The sequence below is a fragment of the Heterodontus francisci genome, chromosome 34 (genome assembly GCF_036365525.1).
Source record: "Heterodontus francisci isolate sHetFra1 chromosome 34, sHetFra1.hap1, whole genome shotgun sequence".
Taxonomy (NCBI): Eukaryota; Metazoa; Chordata; class Chondrichthyes; order Heterodontiformes; family Heterodontidae; genus Heterodontus; species Heterodontus francisci.
Genome location: NC_090404.1, coordinates 4,865,602 through 4,878,648, shown reverse-complemented (window position 1 = coordinate 4,878,648; position 13,047 = coordinate 4,865,602).

The following is a 13,047-nucleotide window of genomic DNA, read 5'->3' as shown; positions in this document are numbered from 1 at the left end:
TCAATTACTGCAATAAGGAGGGATGATTCCTTAGAAGGTTCCTCAAATGAGGCCACATGGGTAGAACTTAAAAACAGAAAGGGGGTAATCACTTAGCTGGGAGTGTACTACAGGCCTCCAAATAGTCAGGGAGAGATAGAGGAGCAGATATATCGGCAAAGCTCAGAGAGATGTAAGAATAATAGGGTAATAATAGTAGGGGATTTCAACTTCCCCAATATCAACAGGGATCGTCTCAGTGCAAATAGCTTAAAGGGGGCGGAATTCTTAAAATGCATACAGGTACAAATATGTAAACAGATTATGGAAAGATGTAGGAGCAACAGGGTGGTGGTGATAGGAGATTTTAATTTTCCCAACATTGACTGGGATTCGCTTAGTGTTAGAGGTCCAGATGGAGCAGAATTTGTAAGGAGCATCCAGGAAGGTTTTCTAGAGCAGTATGTAAATAGTCCAACTCGGGAAGGGGCCATACTGGACCTGGTGTTGGGGAATGAGCCCGGCCAGGTTGTTGAAGTTTCAGTAGGGGACTACTTTGGGAATAGTGATCACAATTCCGTAAGCTTTAAAATACTCATGGACAAAGACGAGAGTGGTCCTAAAGGAAGAGTGCTAAATTGGGGGAAGGCCAACTATACCAAAATTCGGCAGGAGCTGGGAAATGTAGATTGGGAGCAGCTGTTTGAAGGTAAATCCACATGTGATATGTGGGAGGCTTTTAAAGAGAGGTTGATTAGCGTTCAGGAGAGACATGTTCCTGTGAAAATGAGGGATAGAAATGGCAAGATTAGGGAACCATGGATGACAGGTGAAATTGTGAGACTAGCTAAGAGGAAAAAGGAAGCATACATAAGGTCTAGGCGGCTGATGAAAGACGAAGCTTTGAAAGAATATCGGGAATGTAGGACCAATCTGAAACGAAGAATTAAGAGGGCTAAAAGGGGTCATGAAATATCTTTAGCAAACAGGGTTAAGGAAAATCCCAAAGCTTTTTATTCATATATAAGGAGAAAGAGGGTAACTAGAGAAAGGATTGGCCCACTAAAGGACAAAGGAGGAATGTTATGCTTGGACTCAGAGAAAATGGGTGAGATTCTAAACGAGTACTTTGCATCGGTATTCACCGAGGAGAGGGACATGACGGATGTTGAGGTTAGGAACAGATGTTTGATTACTCTAGGTCAAGTCGGCATAAGGAGGGAGGAAGTGTTGGGTATTCTAAAGGGCATTAAGGTGGACAAGTCCCCAGGTCCGGATGGGATCTATCCCAGGTTACTGAGGGAAGCGAGAGAGGAAATAGCTGGGGCCTTAACAGATATCTTTGCAGCATCCTTAAACACGGGTGAGGTCCCGGAGGACTGGAGAATTGCTAATGTTGTCCCCTTGTTTAAGAAGGGTAGCAGGGATAATCCAGGTAATTATAGACCGGTGAGCCTGACGTCAGTGGTAGGGAAGCTGCTGGAGAAGATACTGAGGGATAGGATCTATTCCCATTTGGAAGAAAATGGGCTCATCAGTGATAGGCAACATGGTTTTGTGCAGGAAAGGTCATGTCTTACCAACGTAATAGAATTCTTTGAGGAAGTGACAAAGTTGATTGATGAGGGAAGGGCTGTCGATGTCATATACATGGACTTCAGTAAGGCGTTTGATAAGGTTCCCCATGGCAGGCTGATGGAGAAAGTGAAGGCGCTTGGGGTCCAAGGTGTACTCGCTAGATGGATAAAGAACTGGCTGGGCAACAGGAGACAGAGAGTAGCAGTAGAAGGGAGTTTCTCAAAATGGAGACGTGTGACCAGTGGTGTTCCACAGGGATCCGTGCTGGGACCACTGTTGTTTGTGATATACATTAATGATTTGGAGGAAAGTATAGGTGGACTGATTAGCAAGTTTGCAGACGACACTAAGATTGGTGGAGTAGCAGATAGTGAAGGGGACTGTCAGAGAATACAGCAGAATATAGATAGATTAGAGAGTTGGGCAGAGAAATGGCAGATGGAGTTCAATCAGGGCAAATGCGAGGTGATGCATTTTGGAAGATCCAATTCAAGAGTGAACTATACAGTAAATGGAAAAGTCCTGGGGAAAATTGATGTCCAGAGAGATTTGGGTGTTCAGGTCCACTGTTCCCTGAAGGTGGCAACGCAGGTAAATAGAGTGGTCAAGAAGGCATACGGCATGCTTTCCTTCATCGGTCGGGGCATTGAGTACAAGAGTTGGCAGGTCATGTTACAGTTGTATAGGACTTTGGTTCGGCCACATTTGGAATACTGCGTACAGCTCTGGTCGCCACATTATCAAAAGGATGTGGATGCTTTGGAGAGGGTGCAGAGGAGGTTCACCAGGATGTTGCCTGGTATGGAGGGCGCTAGCTATGAAGAGAGGTTGAGTAGATTAGGATTATTTTCATTAGAAAGACGGAGGTTGAGGGGGGACCTGATTGAGGTGTACAAAATCATGAGAGGTATAGACAGGGTGGATAGCAAGAGGCTTTTTCCCAGAGTGGGGGTTTCAATTACTAGAGGACACGAGTTCAAAGTGAAAGGGGAAATGTTTAGGGGGGATATGCGTGGAAAGTTCTTTACGCAGAGGGTGGTGGGCACCTGGAACGCATTGCCAGCGGAGCGCCAGTAGATGCGGGCACGATGGAGTCTTTTAAGATGTATCTATACAGATACATGAATGGGCAGGAAGAAAAGAGATACAGAACCTTAGAAAATAGGCGACATGTTTAGAGAGAGGATCTGGATCGGTGCAGGCTTGGAGGGCCACAGGGCCTGTTCCTGTGCTGTAATTATCTTTGTTCTTTGTTCTTTGAGAGCTTTTTGAGCCAGTACGTAGATAGTCCAAACAAGAGAAGGGGCAGTACTGGACCTAATCCTGGAGAATGAAGCCGGACAAGTGTCAGAAGTGTCAGTGGGGGAACATTTCGGGGATAGTGTCCATAACTCTGCAAGATTTAAGGTAGTTATGGAAAAGGATAAAGATGGACTGAAAATAAAGGTACTGAATTGGGGGAAGGCCGATTTTAAGATGATAAAACAGGATCTGGCCAAAGTGGACTGGGAGCAGCTACTTGTAGGAAAGTCGACATCAGATCAGTGGGAGTCATTCAAAGATGAAATAATGAGAGTTCAGAGCCAACATGGACCCAGTAAGGTGAAGGGTAGAACCAACAAGTTCAGGGAACCCTGGATGTTAAGAGATATAGAGGATTGGATCAGCAAAAAAACGGAGGCTTATGGCAGATTCAGAGCGCTGAAAACAGTGGAGGCACTAGAGGAGTATATAAATTGTAGGGGGGTACTTAAATAAGTAATTAGGAGAGCGAAGAGGGGACATGAAAAAACACTTGCGGGCAAGATAAAGGAAAATCCTAAGGCATTTTGCCAGTATATTAAAGGCAAGAGGATAACCAGGGAAAGAGTAGGACACATTAGGGACCAAAGTGACAATCTGTGTGTGGAGCCGGAGAAAATAGGTGAGGTTTTAAATGATTACTTTTCATCTGTGTTCACTATGGAGAAGGACGATGTAGGTGTAGAGATCAGGGAGGGGGATTGTGATATACTTGAACATATTAGCATTGAAAGGGAAGAAGTATTAGCAGTTATAACGGGCTTAAAACTGTATAAATCCCCAGGCCCAGATAAGATGTATCACAGGCTGTGATGTGAGGCAAGGGAGGAGATAGCAGGGGCTCTGACACAAATTTTCAAATCCTCTCTGGCCACAGGACAGGTACCAGAGGATTGGAGGACAGCGAATACGGTACCATTATTTAAGAAGGGTAGCAGGGATAAACCAGGTAATTACAGGTCAGTGAGTCTAACATCATTGGTTGGGAAATGATTGGAAAAATCTCTGAGGGACAGGATTAATCTCCAATTGGAGAGGCAGGGATTAATCAGGGATAGTCAGCATTGCTTTGTCAGGGGGAGATCGTGTCTGACTAACTTGATTGAATTTTTTGAGGCGGTGATGAAATGTGTAGATGAGACTAAAGCAGTTGATGTAGTCTACATGGACTTCAGTAAGGCTTTTGATAAGGTTCCACATGGGAGATTGGTCAAGAAGGTAAGAGCCCATGGGATCGAAGTCAATTTGGCAAATTGGATCCAAAATAGGCTCAGTGGCAGGAGGCAGAGGGTGATGGTCGAGGGTTGTTTTTGTGAGTGGAAGCCTGTGACCAGTGGTGTACCACAGGATTGTTGCTGCGACCCTTGCTGTTTTTAGTGTACATTAATGATTTAGACGTGAATATAGGAGGTATGGTAAGTAAGTTCACAAATGGCACGAAAATTGGTGGTGTCATAAACAGTGAGGAGGAAAGCCTTAGATTACAGGACGATATAGATGGGCTGGTAAGATGGGTGGAGCTTTGGCAAATGGAATTTAATCCTGAGAAGTGTGATGTGATGCATTTTGGGAGGACTAACAAGACAAGGCAATATACAATGGATGGTAGGACCCTAGGAAATACAGAGGGTCAGAGGGACCTTGGTGTACTTGTCCATAGATCACTGAAGGCAGCAGCACAGGTAGATAAGGTGGTTAGGAAAGCATATGGGATACTTGCCTTTATGAGCCGAGGCATAGAATTTCAGAGCAGGGAGGTTATGATGCAGCTGTATAAAATGCTAGTTAGGCCACAGCTGGAGTACTGTGTACAGTTCTGGGCACCACACTATAGGAAGGATGTGATTGCACTGGAGAGGGTGCAGAGAAGATTCACCAGGATGCTGCTTGGGCTGGAGTATTTCAGCTATGCAGACAGACTGAAAAGGCTACGGTTGTTTTCCTTGGAGCAGAGAAGGGTGAGGGGAGATATGATTGAGGGATACAAAATTATGAGGAGCATTGATAGGTTAGATAGGAAGAAACTTTTTCCTATATCGGAGCGGTCAATAACCAGGGGGCATAGATTTAAGGTAAAGTGCAGGAGGTTTAGAGTGGAATTGAGGAAAACATTTTCACCCAGAGAGTGGTTGGAATCTGGAATGCACTGCCTGAAGAGGTGGTAGAGGCAGGAACCCTCACAACAAGAAGTAGATAGATGAGCACCTGAAACGCCATAGTATACAAGGCTCTGAGCCAAGTGCTGGAAAATGGGATTAGAATAGTTAGGTGCTTGATGAACGGGAAAGGGCCTGTTTTTGTACTGCAAAGCTCTATGATATTTGTGTTGTACTGTCTCCATTGCTGATAGTTTTTTTTAATGTTAAGGATTTTTTTTTCTGCAGGAATTTCTGTTTAACTTTCGCCTGACCCACGGATTGTGTTGGACAGAGTCTGGAACCGTGTCCTCTCAGCACCACCAGATGGTCTGCCGTAGGGTCCTAATGTCCACCCGATTAGATTTTCATCAACGAGTTAAGTGGTGCAACTGAAACCAGCTAACACAAAATGTTTCTGTGTGTGTGTATGTGCATGTGTGTGGTATGCTCTGTGGGTGTGGGTGTGTGGTCTGTGGGTGACCATGTGTGAGGCATATATGTGTGTGTGTGTGTGTGTTGCGTGTGGATATGACGTGCCGAGAACACATACTTCTTAATGCATGCAATGCATTGCACGAACATGTGATTATGTGCACGAAGCGTTTTACAAACTTTTATTCAATTTCTATTTATTCAAAATGTAATAGCATTCCGTATCATTCAATAACGATAACACCTATTCACAACACATTCTGTTGTGTGGTCTTGTTGAGAAAGTGATCTCACACAGACCCTTCCATTGCCCAGGTGAACACGTCTGTCACTGAACTCATTGAACCTCTCTCTCAGATGCAATGAAGTCACTGAACCTCTCTCCTCTCTCAGACTGACCTCACTGAACCTCTCTCCTCTCTCTCAGACTGAACTCATTGAATTTCTTTCCTCTTTCTCAGACTGAACTCACTGAATCTCTCTCCTCTCTCTCAGACTGAAGTCACTGAATCTCTCTCCTCTCTCTCAGACTGAACTCACTGAACCTCTCACCTCTCTCTCAGACTGAACTCATTGAATTTCTCTCCTCTTTCTCAGACTGAACTCACTGAACCTGTCTCCTCTCTCTCAGACTGAAGTCACTGAATTTCTCTCCTCTTTCTCAGACTGAACTCACTGAACCTTTCTCCTCTTTCTCAGACTGAACTCACTAAATCTCTCTCCTCTTTCTCAGACTGAACTCACTGAACTTCTCTCCTCTCTCTCAGACTGAACTCACTGAACCTCTCCTCTCTCTCAGACTGAACTCACTGAACCTCTCTCCTCTCTCTCAGACTGAACTCACTGAACCTCTCTCCTCTCTCTCAGACTGAACTCACTGAATGTCTCTCCTCTCTCTCTGACTGAACTCACTGACTCTCTCTTCTGTCTCTTAGACTGAACTCAATGAACCTCTCTCCTCTCTTTCAGACTGAACTCACTGAACCTCTCTCCTCTCTCAGACTGAACTCACTGAATCTCTCTCCTCTCTCAGACTGAACTCACTGAATCTCTCTCCTCTCTCAGACTGAACTCACTGAATCTCTCTCCTCTCTCAGACTGAAGTCACTGAACCTCTCTCCTCTCTCTCAGACTGAACTCACTGAATCTCTCTCCTCTCTCAGACTGAACTCACTGAATCTCTCTCCTCTCTCAGACTGAACTCACTGAATCTCTCTCCTCTCTCAGACTGAACTCACTGACTCTCTCTTCTGTCTCTCAGACTGAACTCACTGAACCTCTCTCCTCTCTTTCAGACTGAACTCACTGAATGTCTCTCCTCTCTTCAGACTGAACTCACAGAATCTCTCTCCTCTCTCAGACTGAACTCACTGAATCTCTCTCCTCTCTCTCAGACTGAACTCATTGAATTTCTCTCCTTTCTGTCAGACTGAACTCACTGAACCTCTCTCCTCTCTCTCAGACTGAACTCACTGAACCTCTCTCCTCTCTCTCAGACTGAAATCATTGAACCTATTTCCTCTCTCTCAGACTGAACTCATTGAACCTCTTTCCTCTCTCTCAGACTGAACTCACTGAACCTCTCTCCTCTCTCAGACTGAACTCACTGAACCTCTCTCCTCTTGCTCAGACTGAACTCACTGAACCTCTCTCCTCTCTCGCAGACTGAACTCACTGAATCAAATGTGAATTAAATGTGAATGGAGGTGAATGCAATGTTGAGACCAGAAGCAATCTGTGAGCTGGTTCTTGGTGCTGTCAGATTGAATCCACCCTCACAGGCAGGAAGACTGTTCATGGTGATAACCTGAAATTGACACCTGCTATTTCATTCTCAGGCAACACAACTTCCTGTTTCTCTTCTGCCGGTTCCAAACCACACATCTCACTTCTGAGCAGAAAATAAATCCAGGGGCCACAATCTGGTGGAAACATCTGCCAAGGCGGCCTATATCTGTCCACAGAGTGGGTGCAGAGTCACACAGATCACATTGTGGTGACATTTACAAATGAACCTGTTGTTTCTGTTTCGAGTCTCCATTCCCGGACATAACTGACCATGTCTGTGGATCAGTCACTGAGCTCCCTCTGCTCTCTGAAACCGGCAGCTGGCAGTTTGCTCCCTTTAATTTTATGCCATTCTCTCTGTGTGTTCCTTGTTTTCTCTATTTCTCAGCTTTTATCTCTCACCACCTCGTGTTTCTGACTTTTTAAAAGTGTCTGTTTTTCTCTCTCTTTCTCTCTCTCTCTCTCTCTCTCTCACTCCACCTGCGTGTGTTACTATTTAATAGAAGTGTTCAAAATCGGGCGGGTGTAATCATTTTCCGTATGGAAGAATATCTTTAACCTTGTTAATAGCTATCAGTAGCTGTTTGAAATTTCTAATTGCTCTGGTATTATGTGGGTAATATTTGTGTTGAAAGGATGGGGTGAATCCTGCAACAATCTCCCCTCTCCCCTCAGGTATTTATCCAGTTCCCTTTGAAAGTTACTGTTCAATCTGCTTCAAGCACCCTTTCACGGTGTGCATTCCAGATCACAGAAAATCTCTGTATTAAAACAAAATTCTTGTCATCTCCCCTTTTGGTTTTGTTGCCAGACAGATGGTGGTGGTGGAGTGGGGGTGGGGGGTGCAAATTGGCAGCGATATGAACAATGGGATTAATTGGACAGCTCACTCATTTTTGCACAACTCTTAATTTTCCTCTGGAGAGGTTTGAACTTTGAATTTAATTGGCTTTAGCAGAAGATTTAAAACATTGGTTTCTACGAATTGTCAGATCCGGCCCCGATGTTCCTGTGCAACACAGCGACTGCCAAAAGGAAAGGAAAGACTTGCATTTATATCATGCTTTTCACAACCACCGGACATCTCAAAATGCTTTAGAATCCATGAAGTACTTTTGAAGTGTAGTCACTGTTGTAATGCAGGAAACATATCAGCCAGTTTACAAACAGCAAACTCCCACAAGCAGCAATGCGATAAAGACTAGATAATCTGTTTTTGTGATGTTGATTGAGGGATAAACCTTGACCAGGACACTGGGGATAACTCCTTTGTTCTTCTTCCAAATAGTACCAGAGAGCTTTTACATCCACCCGAGCAAGTAGATTTGGGCCTTGGTTTAACATCTCATCTGAAAGACGGCACCTCTGGCAGTGCTGTGCTCCCTCAACACTGCACTACTGTATCAGACTTGATTTTTGCTCTCAAGCCCCGGATTGGGTCTTGAACCTGGAAGCTTATGACTCAAAGGTGAGCGTTGTAAAAACTGAGGCACAGCTGACAGATGAGAAGAAACAGTTTCTTTTCAGTTCCTCTGAGACATGCACCATTATCACCTCAGATATCAGAAATCTCTGGAGTACGCCCTGTCCTCGTGGTCACCCCCTTTTGTGCATCAGCTCAGTCAGGTGGAGTCATCCACATGTGCCTGTCATGATGTTTCTATTCCTATTTTTTCACACTACTCCCTGTTTCACTCACCATAACACAGAAGCCTGTACTGGGCCCAAAACGTCAGTGCTTCCCTGCACTTTGTCTTCCTATTGCAATCTGGTGTTTATTCGACCCCCTGCCTCTCTCAAGGTAAGAGTTCTTGCAGTAAAAGCAGCCTCTGTTATTGATACCCTTGAGCCGGCCTCTGTGATTATTAGTGGGAGAGGGGGAAGAGGTCTTTTAGGAGTGGGCAGTCACGTCAAACTTGCAATTATGTCACCAGAACCCCTGCCTTGCTGGTTGGAGAAATTGCCTAGAATTGCTCCATCTGCCATTCCCCTCACTCCTTCTGAGTCTAAGAAAATAGTGGGCAAAAGAACAGAACGACTTGCATTTATATTGGCAACGGGAGCATCGGCCTAGATTATGCAGTCGAGTGTCTGGAGTGGGGCTTGAACCCATACCTTCTGACTGAGGCTGAGAGTGTCAATGCTGACATGATCTTTTCCCTGCTCCCATTACACCAGATAGTGCCTGTGTTATTACACTCAGCCCATCTCATTCAAACTGCAGTGGTCATTGAATCTGTTATGAGGTGTTAGGCAAAGTATTTGATGTTATGTCAATAGATTCTGACTCACATGCACTATGATCGGAGACCAAAGCTTTGGTTTTGATGCACTGGATACTGACTGTTATCATCACACTGGATATAGTGATGTGTTCAGTAATACACTGCAGCCTGCCTCTGTTATTATTGGATCAAACACTGCCTTTGTTACACTCAAAGTAAGCCACATGTTTGCTGTTATACTCTGGATCCTGCCTCTACTCTTATTGTATTAGACCCTGTCTGTGTAATTGTTACACATTGCCATTCTTATTTTTAGAAAAATAACCTGTCTGTTATTCCAATTCTAGTGCACACCTCTATTATTATTGCTGGAGACTTTGTCTCTGTCACTTTTCAGTAGGAACATGTTTCTGGTATTGTTAAAGTTGACCCTGCTTCTGTTAGTCTTACACTATAACCACTTTCAATTATTATTGTACAAAGTATTGTTTCAATTATGATTTCATCAAGACATGGTTCTTATAGTTTCACCTGATGTCCTGTCTCTCTGTTATCATTGCACGGGGCCATATCTCTGTTTATATCACACGGTATTAAACAATCTGCAATTACAGTTTGAATAAAAGGAAATAAAATGCAGAAACAATCTAGTGAAATAGGTTATATAACTATGTGGAACCACCTTGCAATCATGAAGGATGATTTATTTGGTACACACACACACACACACACACACTCGCCTAAATAAAACATTGTGTGTTTTCATTTCAGTTGTCCCTGTTGATCAGATGATTGAACTTGGTGGACATTAGGACCTTGCGGCAGCCTGTCGGTTGGGGCTGCGGGGTCACTGTTCCAGACTGTTTCGAACACAATCACGAGGTCAAGTGAAGTCGAAATTGAAAATCCCGCAGCGACTAAAATATCCTGAACATTAAAAAGTGAGGAATTGTCACAGTACAACACAAGTGTGAATTAGTACACTTTAACACAACAGAGTTTGTTACCAAGTGTTGTAAAGTGCAGTACACTATTACTGACCTTTAGTCCTTCAATCCCACCCAGTCCGTCTCTGGGAGCTTGTTGCAGGATTCAGCCCATCCTTTCAACACAAATATTACCCACATAATACCAGAGCAATTAGAAATTTCACATAAGCTACTGATAGGTATTAACAAGATTAAAGGTATTTTTCCATACAGAAAATGATTATACCCGCCCAACAAACAAACACATAAGATGGAAATTGGTTTCAGGCAGTGGCACAGAAAGCGTCACGATCGGATTGACCGCCTGGGAGAGGCAGCAACTCCGTTGACTGCAATGAAATTGAGCACCAGGCCCTGGGTCGAACAGGCGGCCGAGCCAAAAGGGTCCGTTCGGCCGTAACCTGATACCAATTTCCAGTCTAACATCCTTATTTATAATAATATCTCTTCATCTACTGGAAACATGGCCTAGTGCAGTGAAAAACCAACATGGCCCAGTGTAATATAAACCGAGAGAGGGTCCAGTGTAATATAAACAGAGACAGGGACAGGTGCAGTAAGAACAGAGATAGTGTCTAGTGTAATATTAGCAGAGATGCAAGGAAGTCCAGTCATAACTGAAACATCGTCTAGTGTAATATCGTGTAAATGTTGTGAGGGTTCCTGCCTCCACCACCTCTTCATGCAGTGCATTCCAGATTCCAACCATCCTCAGAGTGAAAAACAAATTCCTCAAATCCCCTCTAAACCTCCTGCCCCTTATCTTAAATCTATGCTCCCTGGTTATTGACGCCTCCGCTGAGGGAAACATTTTCTTCCTATCTAACCAATCACTGCCAATCATAATTTTGTAAACCTCAATCATGTTTCCCCCTCAGCCTTCTCTGCTCTAAGTAAAACAACCCTAGCCTTTTCAGTCTCTCTGCATAGCTGAAATGCTCCAGCCAAGGCAACATCCTGGTGAATCTCCTCTGCACCCTCTCCTGAGGCTGCGGCACAGTGGTGAGCACTGCAGCCTCACAGCTCCAGGGACCCGGGTTCGATTCCGGGTACTGCCTGTGTGGAGTTTGCAAGTTCTCCCTGTGTCTGCGTGGGTTTTCTCCGGGTGCTCCAGTTTCCTCCCACAAGCCAAAAGACTTGCAGGTTGATAGGTAAATTGGCCATTATAAATTGTCACTAGTGTAGGTAGGTGGTAGGGAAATAAAGGGACAGGTGGGGATGTTTGGTAGGAATATGGGATTAGTGTAGGATTAGTATAAATGGGGTGGTTGATGTTCGGCACAGACTCGGTGGGCTGAAGGGCCTGTTTCAGTGCTGTATCTCTAATCTAATCTAATCATCTAATCCAGTGCAATCACATCCTTCCTATAGTGTGGTGCCCAGAACTGTTCACAGTACTCCAGCTGTGGCCTAACCAGTGTTTTATACAGCTCCATCATAACCTCCCTGCTCTTATATTCAATGCCTCGGATCATCAAGGCAACAATTCTACAGAGTCATAGAGTTTTACAGCACAGAAGCAGGCCCTTCGGCCCAGCGCCCCTGCGCTGACAATTAAGCACCTGTCCAAAACTAATCCCACTTGCCCGCACTTGACCCATAGTCTTGTATGCTATGGCATTTCAAGTGCTCACCTAAATACTTCTTAAATGTCGTGTGTGTTCCTGCCTCTCCCGCCTCTTCAGGCAGTGTGTTCCAGATTCCAATCAACATCTGGGTGAATTTTCTTTCCTCCACTCCCCTCTAAAACTCCTGCCCATTTCCTTAAATCTATGTCCCCTAGTTATTGACCTCTCCGCTGAGGGAAAATGTTTCTTCCTATCTATCCCATAAATGCCTCTAATAATTTTCATATGCCTTGCTAACCATCTTATCTACCTGTGCTGCTGCTTTCAGTGATCCATGGACAAGTACACCAAGGTCCCTCTGACCCTCTGTACTTCATAGGGTCCTGCCATCCACGATATATTCCCTTGCCTGATTAGTACTCCAAAAATGCATCACCTCACACTTCTCAGGATTAAATTCTATTTGCCACTGTTCTGCCCATCTTACCAGCCCATCGATATCGTCCTGTAATGTAAGGCCATCCTCCTCACTATTTACGACACCACCAATTTTCATGTCATCTGCGAACTTACTGATCACACCTCCTATATTCACGCCTAAATCATTAATGTACACTACAAACAGTACGGGTCCCAGCACCGATCCCTGCGGTACACCACTGGTCAAAGGCTTCCACTTGCAAAAACAACCCTCAACCATAACCCTCTGCCTCCTGCTACTGAGCCAATTTTGGATCCAATTTGCCAAATTGCCCTGGATCCCATGAGATCTTATCTTTTTAAACAATCTCCCATGTGGGACCTTATCAAAAACCTGACTGAAGTCCATGTAGAATATCAACTGCTTTATCCTCATCTATACATTGAGTCACCGCCTTGTAACATTCAATCTAGTTAGTTAGACACGATCTCCCCCTGACAAAGCCATGCTCCCTATCCCTGATTAATCCCTGCGTCTCTAAGTGGAGATTAATCCTATCCCTCAGAGATTTTTTCCAATAGTTTCCATACCACTGATGTTACACTCACCGGCCTGTAATTCCCTGGT